Here is an 11,902-nt window from a genome sequence, read left to right on the forward strand (position 1 = left end):
CCGTTTTCGCATCCTGTTCAAACTTCTTCTACTAACCTATAAATGTACTCACTCTGCTGCTCCCCAGTATTTCTCCACACTCGTCCTTCCCTACACCCCTTCCCGTGCACTCCGCTCCATGGATAAATCCTTCTTATCTGTTCCCTTCTCCACTACTGCCAACTCCAGACTTCGCGCCTTCTGTCTCGCTGCACCCTACGCCTGGAATAAACTTCCTGAGCCCCTACGTCTTGCCCCATCCTTGGCCACCTTTAAATCTAGACTGAAAGCCCACCTCTTTAACATTGCTTTTGACTCGTAACCACTCGCCTCCACCTACCCTCCTCTCTTCCCTCCCGTTCACATTAATTGATTTGATTACTTTATTTTTTGTCTATTAGATTGTAAGCTCTTTGAGCAGGGACTGTCTTTCTTCTATGTTTGTGCAGCGCTGCGTATGCCTTGTAGTGCTATAGAAATGCTAAATAGTAGTAGTAGTAGAGAGAGAGAGTTTGTGCTGGTAGCCAGTGAAGGTTTTCCAGACAGGTTTAGAGTGGAAGAGTTGCCCAGCAGTTAGAATTAAATTAGAAAGACCAGGGTTTAAATCCCCCTGACACTCCTCGTGCCTTGGACAAGTCTCTTAGGGGCCCTTTTACTAAGCAGGCAGTAAGCCAATCCGGAATAGAGAGTTGCATGGGCACAGAACTCTAACCCGTCCCCACCCATCCCTGCTGGAAGCCTATCTGACCCAACAGGAATTTAGTGGTACAGTTTTAAAAATTCCAGTCGAGTCTCTCTGTGGGTTCGAGTCGCAGTGCTGCAGGCAAGGAAGGAATGGAAGTTGGAACACTCTGGTGTAAGACTGCTCTCTGATTCACTGGCACTCTATGTTGAGAGGTCGCCACGTGCGTGTACCAGTAGGTCAGGTGACATCTGATGTTTGTGCCTGTGTCACATTGTAAGTGACAGCAGATGGTCCATCCAATCTGCCCAGCAGTCACATTCATTATCAATTCGTGATTAAATCAACAGTGAATGTGATATTATATACTTGATTAGGGTCTTTCGGTGGTGTTTCTGGGACATAGACCATAGAAGTCTGCCTGACCCTATCCCTCGAAGCCCACTCCAGCCTATTCATCTTCTCATTTGCGGGACACAGACCATAAAAGTCTGTCCAGCACGGTCCTCATGTTCCAGCCACTGAAGTTGCTGTCTAAACCCTTTCCAGCCCATCCTAAACCAGACCATACAGGTCTCCTGGTATCGGCCCTGGTTCATCACAGCCGGAGTCACCATCTAAGCATCACTTGACACATCCACACACAGGCGGTCATTTAAGTTTAGGGTTTTTTTTATAAATTCCATTTTCTAATTAGAGATCTGTGTTTACCCCCCGCCTTTTTGAATTCAGTCACCATTTGTGTCTTTACCACCTCCTTAATGGAGACTTTCCGCATCTGCGCTGTTAAAGCCAGGAGGAGGAGACGGCACTCAAAGAACTTGGTAGGTGAGAGGCTGGTGCAGGTGCAACTTACACTTCCATGGGAACGCCACAGAACTGCGTCCATCCCTGTGAGATCCCCACAGCCCCTGACGGCATGCCCATGAACCCTGTTCACGTGCAGGTCTCTAATCAGGAACTGACACCAGCCCAATACGGCTGCGTATTTACATACCACTTAGACCAGTTTCATTTTTCCACAGGGGGTTACCCGGCAGTAATGGGGCAGCACTGCGCGGTACTCATTTATCCCTTCCCCCACCCCACATGGCCACACGGTAAGAACAATCTTACCACTTGGCCATGTCTGTTTTTCAGCCTTTTTACCCACTGCACAGCGCGTGGCAAAAATGGCCCCCAGCGCTAGCTCAGGGCCCTTTTACCATAGCTTAGTAAAAGGGCCTTTAACCCTTCATTGCCTCAAATATGATTGTAAGCTGTATCGGGACAGGGAAAAACCTATTGCCTTGAACTACTGAAAGGTGGTAGCTAAATAAATATTATGGGTTTTTAAAAAATGGTGTGATGTGATCATATCACTTACAAGCTTTATCAATTGTGCTGTGAAATTCTGATTGGACCTGCTGCAAACTCTTTGAGACCTATGCAGAAAGCAGCTCATTAGGAGCCACTGACCGCATGCAAAAAATTGCTGCGTGGCATTAAGTAATCAATGAGTGTGCAAATTACTGCCACGTTAAAATCACAGCAATAATCCATAGCACATTGCCAAATGTCACCCTTCATGTCAGTGGCTGAGACACAATAGGCGAGAAGGGTGACATTAAAAAAAAAGAAGAAATTCTGGCAATCTACACCGGACCCTGATCAGTAGTGTCTCCAAGACTATAAGAGTAGCCATACTGGGTCAGACCACTATCCTGTTTTCCAAACAGTGACCAAGCCACGTCACAAGTACCTGGCAGAAACCCAAATCGTGGCAACATTCCATACAGAACCCCAAAGAATAGCAAGGTTCTGGAATCCTAAAGAGTGACAAGATTCTGGAATCCTAAAGAGTGACAAGATTCCATTCAGAATCTCAGAGTAGCAACATTCCATACTACAAATCGCAGGGCAAGCAGTTGCTTCCCATGTCTGTCTCAATAGCAGACTATGGACTTTTCCTCCAGGAACATGTCAAGAAATTGCTTAAAAACCTGGCAGTTTTCTAGGGCATTTGGCTGATGGCGGTTCTGAGGGTTTGTTTTTTGAATTTATGATTTGTTAGAGACATCCTATAGTATATCTCCTATCAAACTGAGCTCTCTTTTTCATCAAGCACTGCCATTTCCTCCCCTCACCCTCCCCACTGACAGTTTGAACTTCGTGGGTGTGGCTTGGATCTCTTTCAGGGAGAGAAAACTAACAACTTATAGCAGCAGCTTCAGAGAGCATTTTCCATCTCACAGATAGGCTGCAGAGAATACCTTCTCCTGCTTCCACCCACCCTACCCCTCTACCCACCCACCCCTAGAGTGACATGTCTTATATAACCTCCCTATCAACCCACTCATTACTTTACCTCACCCATTTCTATTCTTCTATCACCTTCTCCCACTACTCCAACCAGAGTTACACCTAATCACACTGACCACCCTTCAACATCTTCTGTCCTTCTGTGACTGTTCTCTTGTGCTTGACTGCTTAAATATTTTAAATTTAAATGCTTTACTTTTTGTCTATTAGATTGTAAGCTCTTTGAGCAGGGACTGTCTTTCTTCTGTGTTTGTACAGCGCTGCGTACACTTTGTAGCGCTCTAGAAATGTTAAATAGTAGTAGTAGTAGTAGATTGTGTATTGTTTTTTTTTTTTTAATGAATGTTTTATTATACCTCACCTAGATGTTTGGATAGGTGGGTTATAAATGTAATTAATTAATTAATACGATTGGAGATGAGTAAATGTGGTTCCTCTTCACAAAAATGGTGACAGATGAAAAGTGGGATGCTACAGGTCAGGAAGCCTCACTTCGGTGGTTGGAAAAGTAATGGAGACTCTCCTGAAGGAAAGGATTGTGAATTTTCTAGAATCCGATGGGTTGCAACTTGCAAGCAAAAGGTTTTCCATTACCCTATGAGCACTTCTTACAGATATGCATTGAAATGTGTACAGTCATACATAAACGTTCACAGGGAGGCTGGAAAGAATTCCATGAGCCATGCTCTGCATGCTTTCCCTCCTTGTTCCCCTGTAGTTTAACTTCTGTTTACAGTTGCTCTAAATTTTACTCAGCTACTAGATGTTTAGTGCAGCTCAGAGGGAACACTGCTCCCTCTGTATAAGCACCAAGGGACAGTAGGGACACTTTTGAACACAGCAGGAAAGGGGAAAGGGAAATGGGACTTGATATACTGCCTTTCTGAGGTTTTTGCAACTTCATTCAAAGCAGTTTACATATATTCAGGTACCAGGGGCAATGGAGGATTAAGTGACTTGCCCAGAGTCACAAGGAGCTGCAGTGGGAATAGAACTCAGTATCCCAGGATCAAGGTCCATTGCCCCTGGTACCTGAATATATGTAAACCACTTTGAATGTAGTTGCAAAATACCACAGACAGGCAGATTATCAAGTCCCTTTCCCGTTTCCTTTTCCTCCAGACCTCCCCCCCCCCCCCCCCCCAGATAGAGAGGGTTATAGGTCCGGTGGACCTCCAGCTCTCCAGCCTGGTGGTCTAGTAGGGGGGTAAGGTAAATATGGAGAGGGGCAAGTCAAAGTGACATTCATGCACATCATATCCCTCTCTCCCCTCCCCCAGACTTTTAAATTAGTATGATAATTGATAGTGTCATTCAACAAATTCTTCTGTATGGGAGTGTTCTGTATTCTCTACAGGATCGGTCAGAATCTTAACATAAACCCATTAATGGAGCTAACAGAACAAGCTGCTTCCACCGCCCGATACTTTGTTTAAGTGGATTGGTAGCGTGGAATGGTGCTACTAAGTGGGTTTCAGTCAGGTACCGTACTTGTGACCTGGATTGGTCACTGTTGGAAGAAGGATACTGGGCTAAATGGACCATTGGTCTGACCCAGTATGGCTACTCTTATGTTCAGATGGGTTCTTTTTTTAAATAAATAATGCTTTATTAAATGTTCAAAATACAATGCACAAATAAGCAGTAAATGAAAAACACAACCATTATAACAAAACAAATACATAATACACAACAAACAAAAACAATCCTGAAAATTACTAAATTTAGGCAAAAACTAACAAATGAATCCTTGAAATCAAAAACGTCCATTGGTTAATTCTAATGATCCAGAACATAACCAGAATTCCAAATTTTGGAATTAACAAAATCTAGGAATATAATTTCAGCTTACAGTATCCATCCGAAAACATATTAAAACATGTACCACCCCACCCCCCTTTTTTCCCCCTCCCCAAACCACTAAAATACCCCATCTCCCAAATAAATCCTTCCTTCCCTCCTTCTACCAACCCCCCCCCCCTCGATACCTATTCAAAACTATAGAGGATCATATGAGGATATGATTCAATAAAAGACTGGTGGAGATGAAAACGGTAACGGAATTCAAACATGGGTGGGATAGGCATAAAGGAATCCTGTGCAGAAGGCATGGATCCACAGAAGCTTAGCTGAAATTGGGTGGCGGGGGGAAGAGAGGTTGGTGGTTGAGAGGCTAGGATGGGGGAGGGCAGACTTATACGGGGTCTGTGCCGGAGCCGGTGATGGGAGGCGGGACTGGTGGTTGGGAGGCGGGAAATACTGCTGGACAGACTTATACGGTCTGTGCCCTGAAAAAGACAGGTACAAATCAAGGTAAGGTATACACACATGAGTTTATCTTGGGCAGACTAGATGGACCATGCAGGTCTTTTTCTGCTGTCACGTACTATGTTACTCTTTGGGGTTCTACGTGGAATGTTGCTACTAACTGGGATTCCGGAATCTTGTAACTCTTTAGGATTCCAGAATCTTCAGAACTTAGTACAAGAAGAGTGCTGGATAGACTTCTATGGTCTGTGCCGTGAGAATGGCAAGGACAAATCAAACTCGGGTATAAATATAAAGTATCACATACCGTGTAAAATAAGTTTATCTTGTTGGGCAGACTGGATGGACCGTACAGGTCTTTATCTGCCGTCATGTACTATGAAAGGAAACTTACAGGAATCATTGGGGTGTGAGAGGGTGGTGAACGCTTGGAATGCCCTCCCGCGGGAGGTGGTGGAGATGAAAACGGTAACGGAATTCAAACATGCGTGGGATAGGCATAAAGGAATCCTGTGCAGAAGGAATGGATCCACAGAAGCTTAGCTGAAATTGGGTGGTGGGGGGAAGAGGGGTTGGTGGTTGAGAGGCTAGGATAGGGGAGGGCAGACTTATACGGGGTCTGTGCCAGAGCCGGTGATGGGAGGCGGGACTGGTGGTTGGGAGGCGGGAAATACTGCTGGACAGACTTATACGGTCTGTGCTCTGGGGGAGACGGGTGCAAGTCAAGGTAAGGTATACACATATGAGTTTATCATGGGCAGACTAGATGGACCGTGCAGGTCTTTTTCTGCCATCATCTACTATGTTACTATGAATTGAGGACAAAGACATTACATACAGTTCCCAAACTAACCAAAATTCTTTCCTACGTTTAGGAGTTAAACGTGCATCACGAGCTTCCAAAAGGGTATGAAAAGCATTACGCCAAGACCAGAAGTCCGGTGCCCTGCTCTGGTTTTAATTTGTGTGGTGACTCTAGAATGCGGAGACCATTACCCATAGCATTTTAATTGTATTTATTTGTTACATTTGTATCCCACCTTTTTGCACTTATTAGTAGGCTCAAAGTGGCTTACATAGTTCCGGAGAGGTGGTTACAGACTCCGGTGTGAACAAATACAGTAAAGAAGTATCGGTAAATAGGTTGGGGTGATTCAGACAAAATGTTAGGGTGTGATTATGCGTCGGGGTTGAGAACTGTCCATTTCCTGATTAAAATGCCATATTTCATTATTCGGTGTTTGTGTCAGATACAATGGGGTATGCCTTCTTGATCAGGTGAGTTTTTAGGGGGGGTTTTTTGGAATTCTAGATGATTCTTCGTAGATTTCAGGCGTTTTGGTAGAGAATTCCAGAGCTGTGTGCATATGTAAGAGAAACTTGACGCGTATATTGATTTATACTTCAGGCTTTTACAACTTGGGAAGTGAAGAGTTAAGTAGGTTCTGGCTGATTAAGTTGTGTTTCTAATTGGTAAGTCAATTAGTTCAGACATATAGCTCAGGGCTAGACTACTACTACTACTACTTAACATTTCTAGAGCGCTACTAGGATTACGCAGCGCTGTACAGTTTAACAAAGAAGGCCAGTCCCTGCTCAAAGGAGCTTACAATCTAAAGGACGAAATGTCAAGTTGGGGCAGTCAAGATTTCCTGAATAGAGGTGTAGTGGTTAGGTGCCGAAGGCGACATTGAAGAGGTGGACTTTGAGCAAGGATTTGAAGATGGGCAGGGAGGGGGCCTGGCGTATGGGCTCAGGCGTGGGGTGAGGCGAGGCGAGGCAGAAAGGGCGGAGCCTGGAGTTGGCGGTGGTGGAGAAGGGTACAGAAAGGAGGGATTTGTCTTGAGAGCGGAGGTTTCGGGTAGGAGTGTAAGGGAAGATAAAGGTAGAGAGGTAATTAGGGGCTGCAGATTGAGTGCATTTGAAGGTTAGTAAGAGAAGCTTGAACTGTATGCGGTACCTGATCGGAAGCCAGTGAAGTGACTTGAGGAGAGGGGTGATATGAGCATATCGGTCCAGGCTAGACCATGTATTATTCTGTTAACAAAGGTACACATTTTGGGTGACAAAGGCCATCTTTGGCAGTCCTTCCCCCAGAACCTAGCATAGTAAATGACGGCAGATAAAGACCTGAACGGTCCATCCAGTCTGCCCAACAAGATAAACTCATTATACAGTGGGGGAAATAAGTATTTGATCCCTTGCTGATTTTGTAAGTTTGCCCACTGACAAAGACATGAGCAGCCCATAATTGAAGGGTAGGTTATTGGTAACAGTGAGAGATAGCACATCACAAATTAAATCCGGAAAATCACATTGTGGAAAGTATATGAATTTATTTGCATTCTGCAGAGGGAAATAAGTATTTAATCCCTCTGGCAAACAAGACCTAATACTTGGTGGCAAAACCCTTGTTGGCAAGCACAGCGGTCAGACGTCTTCTGTAGTTGATGATGAGGTTTGCACACATGTCAGGAGGAATTTTGGTCCACTCCTCTTTGCAGATCATCTCTAAATCATTAAGAGTTCTGGGCTGTCGCTTGGCAACTCGCATCTTCAGCTCCCTCCATAAGTTTTCAATGGGATTAAGGTCTGGTGACTGGCTAGGCCACTCCATGACCCTAATGTGCTTCTTCCTGAGCCACTCCTTTGTTGCCTTGGCTGTATGTTTTGGGTCATTGTCATGCTGGAAGACCCAGCCACGACCCATTTTTAAGGCCCTGGCGGAGGGAAGGAGGTTGTCACTCAGAATTGTACGGTACATGGCCCCATCCATTCTCCCATTGATGCGGTGAAGTAGTCCTGTGCCCTTAGCAGAGAAACACCCCCAAAACATAACATTTCCACCTCCATGCTTGACAGTGGGGACGGTGTTCTTTGGGTCATAGGCAGCATTTCTCTTCCTCCAAACACGGCGAGTTGAGTTCATGCCAAAGAGCTCAATTTTTGTCTCATCTGACCACAGCACCTTCTCCCAATCACTCTCGGCATCATCCAGGTGTTCACTGGCAAACTTCAGACGGGCCGTCACATGTGCCTTCCGGAGCAGGGGGACCTTGCGGGCACTGCAGGATTGCAATCCGTTATGTCGTAATGTGTTACCAATGGTTTTCGTGGTGACAGTGGTCCCAGCTGCCTTGAGATCATTGACAAGTTCCCCCCTTGTAGTTGTAGGCTGATTTCTAACCTTCCTCATGATCAAGGATACCCCACGAGGTGAGATTTTGCGTGGAGCCCCAGATCTTTGTCGATTGACAGTCATTTTGTACTTCTTCCATTTTCTTACTATGGCACCAACAGTTGTCTCCTTCTCGCCCAGCGTCTTACTGATGGTTTTGTAGCCCATTCCAGCCTTGTGCAGGTGTATGATCTTGTCCCTGACATCCTTAGACAGCTCCTTGCTCTTGGCCATTTTGTAGAGGTTAGAGTCTGACTGATTCACTGAGTCTGTGGACAGGTGTCTTTCATACAGGTGACCATTGCCGACAGCTGTCTGTCATGCAGGTAACGAGTTGATTTGGAGCATCTACCTGGTCTGTAGGGGCCAGATCTCTTACTGGTTGGTGGGGGATCAAATACTTATTTCCCTCTGCAGAATGCAAATAAATTCATATACTTTCCACAATGTGATTTTCCGGATTTAATTTGTGATGTGCTATCTCTCACTGTTACCAATAACCTACCCTTCAATTATGGGCTGCTCATGTCTTTGTCAGTGGGCAAACTTACAAAATCAGCAAGGGATCAAATACTTATTTCCCCCACTGTATATGGTATGCAATACCTGAGCTTGATTTGTCCTTGTCATTTTCAGGGCACAGACCGTAGAAGTCTGCCCAGCACTGGTTTGGCTTCCTTGCTTTCAACCAGGCCACAAACACTTTGCAAAACAACACAGAACCCTGCAAAAAGACACTCAAAACCTATACTTGCCAAACGAGAACAGCCCTGAGCCACCCATGAAACGACAGCGTTATAAATATTAGACTGGGCCTTAAAGCACCAATATACCTGCTACTGGGAAACTGGAACAAGCTGGACTATTGCACAGTATTACACAGGCATTATTTTAGCAGAATCCATCACCTTAGTCAGACAAGCAGAACACAGACAGACCTTCACCTGATACAAAATAGGGGACCACAAAAAACATGCAGAAGATGTAGTGATATCCTGGAAGGAGGCTCCTGGGACCCTTCTGGTTTCATTTACTTCTATGAAAGCAAAGGGCGTCTCCTTGAATGGAACAGAGCTGGCTACAGAGCCCTTGCTATGAAATTAACAGCACACGGCTGTCCAGTACCATGTCCCCTCCCAGAGGAAAGAACCTTTCAGCTCAGCAGTTTGCTCTGTGTCCTCCCCTCCAGCCATGCCCATCTAAGGTGGCAGATACTATATTTAGCCTGTACTCGAAGAACTCAAGAAAGATATCTTTTGCTTGTCTAAAAAAAAAAAGGGCTAAAATCTAGGGCCGGATTGACTGACGTCTAGCAGTTAACTTGATCATTAACTGAGTTCTAGTGTTCGTTGGGGCCAATCTTAATGCAGGTGGCAGAGCTGCTAAGTTACCCAGGTCCAGGAGGCAGACCTGATTTTGAACTTCCATCCCAAAAGCAGAGTGATGTTGTCAGCATTGATTCTGCCCACTGAAATCAGCACAGCAGGACAGGGGTTTTTAGAACGGCAAGACTACTACTACTACTACTTAACATTTCTAGAGCGCTACTAGGGTTACGCAGCGCTGTACAGTTTAACAAAGAAGGCCAGTCCCTGCTCAAAGGAGCTTACAATCTAAAGGACGAAATGTCAAGTTGGGGCAGTCAAGATTTCTTGAATAGAGGTATGGTGGTTAGGTGCCGAAGGCGACATTGAAGAGGTGGGCTTTGAGCAAGGATTTGAAGATGGGCAGGGAGGGGGCCTGGCGTGTGGGCTCAGGGAGTTTATTCCAAGCATGGGGTGAGGCGAGGCAGAAAGGGCGGAGCTTGGAGTTGGCGGTGGTGGAGAAGGGTACTGAAAGGAGGGATTTGTCTTGAGAGCGGAGGTAAACGGGTAGGAACGTAAGGGAGAACGGCAAGACTGGCGCAAAATCTCCCTTCTGGAACTGGGCAACTTGGCAGGTCTGCCAGGACCAGGTAGCTCGAACTTAAAGCATGAGAAAAGTGCTTTCACTGGCATCAGGGGAGCTCTTGGCTCCTGAAGCACTGTGAGCGGCTGTTGTAAAAGTTGCACTGAGTTCTTTGGGGCTCTGAATTCACCATTGGCCCTTAAACGTGTGGAGGAGTGGCCTAGTGGTTAGAGTGGTGGACTTTGGTCCTGGGGAACTGGGTTCGATTCCCACTGCAGGCACAGGCAGCTCCTTGTGACTCTGGGCAAGTCACTTAACCCGCCATTGCTCCATGTAAGCCGCATTGAGCCTGCCATGAGTGGGAAAGCGCAAGGTACAAATGTAACAAAAATAAAATAGATACTATTGGAGATTCTACGTGGAATGTTGCTACTATTGGAGATTCTACATGGAATGTTGCTATTCCACTAGCAACATTCCATGTAGAAGGCTGCGCAGGCTTCTGTTTCTGTGAGTCTGACGTCCTGTCAGACTCACAGAAGCAGAAGCCTGCGCGGCCACATTGGTGATCTGCAAGGGCCGACTTCTACATGGAATGTTGCTACTATTGGAGATTCTACATGGAATGTTAATACTATTGGAGATTCTACATGGAATGTTAATACTATTGGGGATTCTACATGGAATGTTGCTATTCCACAAGCAACATTCCATGTAGAAGGCTGCGCGGCCACATTGGTGATCTGCAAGGGCCGACTTTTACATGCAATGTTGCTAGTGGAATAGCAACATTCCATGTAGAATCTCCAATAGTAGCAACAGTGGAGGAGTGGCCTAGTGGTTAGAGTGGTGGACTTTGGTCCTGGGGAACTGAGGAACTGAGTTTGATTCCCACTTCAGGCACAGGCAGCTCCTTGTGACTCTGGGCAAGTCCCTTTAAAATCACTGCAGTGCTGCTGAAGGGATGGTGTCCCATATGACTGTATAGGTTACTCAATTCTATAATACGAAGCCATATGCTCCCTCCCCCACCCGTGTCCTTAATAATCACAAAACAACAGTCTGGCAATGCAAGGTCATAGCTTCATTGGGTGTACATATACCAATAACATGTCCTGAGCCAGACACTGCAAAACTCGTATTCAAGGGCCACTTGATGCAGCCGTCCATCCTAGCCTGCACCTCTGCCTGCTGCAGCTCTGCTCACCAATTGCTGGCACTCTTGCTCCTTAGCAGTACAAACCCTTCTGGGATCCAGCTCACTGGCTTGGGGAAGTGGTTTATCCTTTATCGTTTTATTCAGTTTGCACGCAAAAACTAAATGGTTTGCAATATATAAGCAAAACAAACAAACCTAAATAGGAATGGCCATAAAGAAAAGATAGGAACGCACATTCACTCAAGGCCAGTAAAACAACATCCAAACATAAAATGTATTGAACTTTTTCGAGATCTTGCCAGATATTTGTGACCTGGATTGGCCACTGTTGGAAACAGGATTCTGGGCTTGATGGACCTTTGGTCTCATGGCCGCCAAGAGGGAGGGCAGGGGGGACAAATTTCCCCAGGCCTCTTTCCTTCTCCTGCTTCCAGGTCGCTGGGGCCGC

Source organism: Microcaecilia unicolor, chromosome 12 (genome assembly GCF_901765095.1).
Source record: "Microcaecilia unicolor chromosome 12, aMicUni1.1, whole genome shotgun sequence".
NCBI lineage: Eukaryota > Metazoa > Chordata > Amphibia > Gymnophiona > Siphonopidae > Microcaecilia > Microcaecilia unicolor.